This window comes from Mus musculus, chromosome 19, assembly GCF_000001635.26.
Source record: "Mus musculus strain C57BL/6J chromosome 19, GRCm38.p6 C57BL/6J".
Taxonomy (NCBI): Eukaryota; Metazoa; Chordata; class Mammalia; order Rodentia; family Muridae; genus Mus; species Mus musculus.
The window spans coordinates 26258166-26261517 of record NC_000085.6 but is presented as its reverse complement, the minus strand read 5'-3'; the positions used below and the strand labels follow the sequence as shown (position 1 = coordinate 26261517).

General features: G+C 41.1%; 1 pseudogene; it reads left to right on the top strand.

Moving 5' to 3' along the window:
• The first annotated feature begins 1024 nt into the window (after positions 1-1024).
• Positions 1025-1187, top strand: Gm25176 (annotated as a pseudogene).
• The last annotated feature ends 2165 nt before the right edge of the window (positions 1188-3352 follow it).

The window sequence follows — 3352 nt, the reverse complement described above, 5'->3', positions numbered from 1 at the left end:
TTTAATCAAGAGCAGATCATGCTAATAAAATACAAAGGTGTGTCACTTACAATGAAAAAAATCAAAACTAGCAAGAGATTTGGTGTTAGGAATTGCACAGGTAACTTACTGATCTCAGGGCTGTGTGTACCCTGTTGTTGAGGGTGATAGTCATGTGAATGTCCAAGATGCTTAACTGATGGCTTGCTTTCATGAAAGTATGCTTCCATTGTATTTCATTCATTTTCTATGTAAGCATCCCTCTAAAATGACTGTATCCATCCTGCATCCTTAAAGAGAGATGGGAGACTGTAGATCTGTGTGGGGTAAGAAACACTGGACATATCCAGAGATGTACTCTATAGTAGTAGATCTGAAGTTTAAATAAGCTTAGCTTCACTGTGCGTGTCACTGTCTCTGTGGTCTTTCTTGTCTGAAAGTGAAAAGAGACCAGGATGCTCACTGGTCAGTGCTCAGCCATGGACCACTTACCCCTGGCTTTCTCAGTTTTCCTTGCCTGGGCTGCTTTGGATCTCTGACTTTACACAGACCAGAAAGAAAGTCCAGGACTTAGATTGTAAGTATCAGAAGTGATGGAAGAAGAGGTAACATGGTAGAGTGACTGCAATGTATAGTGGATAACTTGTAAGACTTAGTTCCACAGACAGGACTAAAGCCCATGGTACCATGACAATAATGAAACCACATCAGGCTCTTTTAATGAGGGGGGTTAATGAAGTCATTCATACAAAGAGCTTTGAGTTTATAATTAATGCTCTGGGACTACAACCTCAGTCCTCTATATCTAGCACATTTAAAACTTTCAAGAGAATGAAATTAAATGAACATTTCTATATCCCAGCTTCCAAAAGGAGAATATAACGTGCAGTACCCTAATGGCAAGCATGTATTATCTCTGTAGGGGTTAAGTAAATCAGCAGCAATGATATCCAGTGGTTACAGAATAAATTATTATTTAAATTCAATCAAGAATAGCTTCAATTAAGTGTAGTAGTTGACTGGTGATGTATTTGAAAATATGGAGAGCTTTGCGCAGTGGCAGTATCGTAGTCAATGAGGTTTATCCGAGGCACGGTTATTGCTAATTGAAAATATGGAGATATTCCATTGGCATTTGCTTTGTCCCTACTTTAGCAGTTACCAAAGCTCCAACATGTCTCTTCTGTATTTCTCTTATTTTTCTGAAAGTCGAGGTGTCCAATATTCTGATGAAGAGCAGTTATATTACTTTTACTTTAACACCTGTCAGAAGTTTGAGAATAAGAGAAATGATCAACTGTGACTGGATTAGGAAAGAGCCTAACTCAATTATAGCTTCTCCCCATGACTGGACTCTAACAATCACAGAGAGACGACGCATAGTAACAGATTGTGAGCAACACGGCCTCATATAGGTGAGCAAGGACATGCCTGCCTTTTCCTTTCTCATTTTGCTCTACCATGTACAGTGCTTACCCCTATGTCTACACTCATAGAGAGCATCCGTTCTAAAGGTTCTAAAGAGGACAATCTGCAGACAGACTCAGTAATCTGACTATGGGCAAAACAGCTATTAAAGCGTCCTTTCCTGGGAAGGATGTGAGTACAAGATCCCTACTAAAGCAGCAGCCACAGATGGAGACAGAGAGCCCTGAATGCCCTCTTAAAGTAGACTGGCTGATCTCTCCAGGGCGAGATTCTAGTTTCCAGACAGATGCTAATGGCTGTCTAGAGATTCTAGTGCTTTCTTCCCTGTTTAAATATAAGTATCCCTGAGAGAGTTAGCACCAAAGAGGTTTGCAGGTAAGAAATTGAACGTCCAACAGTAGAATAAATTTTGAGAACAAGGATTCAAAATGAGGGAGGAGAGATCTTGAAAATGAAGACTTATGCTTTCAGGAGAAAACATCTCAGGAACAAAATAGAAGGGTTGAGTTAGAGTCTGCTCAAGTCAGCATTCCCTGTAGATGAGAGAAGTCTCAAAGCATTTTCTTAGCTGCTGTTTCCAAAAAAGTTGATCATACAGCAATGGCTGCCACCTGGCATTTAATGTGGGGTAGCATGGTAACTGAGGACTTTAAAGTCCAGCAAGATTAAGGAATGTTCAAAGGTTGCAATGCATTGTGGGGTCAGAGATCTGTTTCCTCATGTGTAAAATAGCATTTCCTTGACTGCTTTTTCACAGGATGAAGTGAGGTGACTGACTTGGCAAACAAGATGGCGTCAGGGCTGCAGCTCTGCATAACTTCACGTAGACCCTGATGTAAGGGACCTCTAAAAGGGTCAGTGCAGTACCTAGGAGATTCCTGTCAATAACTGCGTGTGATATGTGCTCAGTAAACGTTAGTTTTTCTCTCTTATCTTTAGGAAACATTTAGTTTCTCTATTTCATACAGATTTTGGAGCAGCAATCTGTCTTCTCTCTATGATAAAATCAAAATATGTTTGAATCCATCTTTATCTGACAAAAGTTCTTATGGGTTCAGTGTAATCTTATTACCACCACTACCACCCTCTAAGAAAGCACTCGGAGTCCACATTATTCTCTGTGTCTGCACTCTGACAATGTGTTTGACACTCTTTAATTAATTAGTTCCCTTCTAGTTCCTGCATGCTGGGACCTGCTGGCCAACTTTGGCATGTTTTCCAAGTCAGTGCCCCCTGGGTGCTGCACGCATGTTTCATGACGAGTGTAACCTGTCAGCACTTCCCTTTTCAGGGGCTTTAGCTCCCCCATTCAAGTCTGTTTTCTTCATCTCTGACAGGACCTGGCAGAACCTCATTCTTTTTCAACAGAATTCCAAAGAGCATACCAACGATCCAATTGCTTTTCTGATTATGCCTAGAATAGAATAGGTCTAATCCCACATTGAAAACCATGCTATAGAATGACTATTGACACCAGGACAGCAAACATTGCAAAGCTATTGAAAGAGTGGCAGGCTGTGGTAATATTTTATCTGTGCCTAAGGGGGTCTTAAGTTAAGAGAGGGTTTACTTACGAGATTGTATCAGCAGACATTGGGTTTAAAGAAAATTCTACTTATTCTACCACTCACACCATGGGAATGAAATGCTTTCTGAATTCTCACAGCCTAGCTGTCCATACTGCCATGCTGGACAGCACCAACACAGAGGTGGATGAAAAAGGAGAAAGTCAGCAAGTGGAATTTCAGGACTGTCTTGATGGCAGCAGGAAGGTTACTATGAGCTCAACACCAATCTGGGCTACTTAGTAAGTTACAGGCCAACCCGGCTTAAAGTGGAAGACTGTCTCGATACACAAAAGAACAGGGAGGGGAACTAGAAGTCTCTGGCTCAGCTCCATCTTTATGTACTCCTCATTCTTCAAGATTAGCGCAAAGTCAACTTT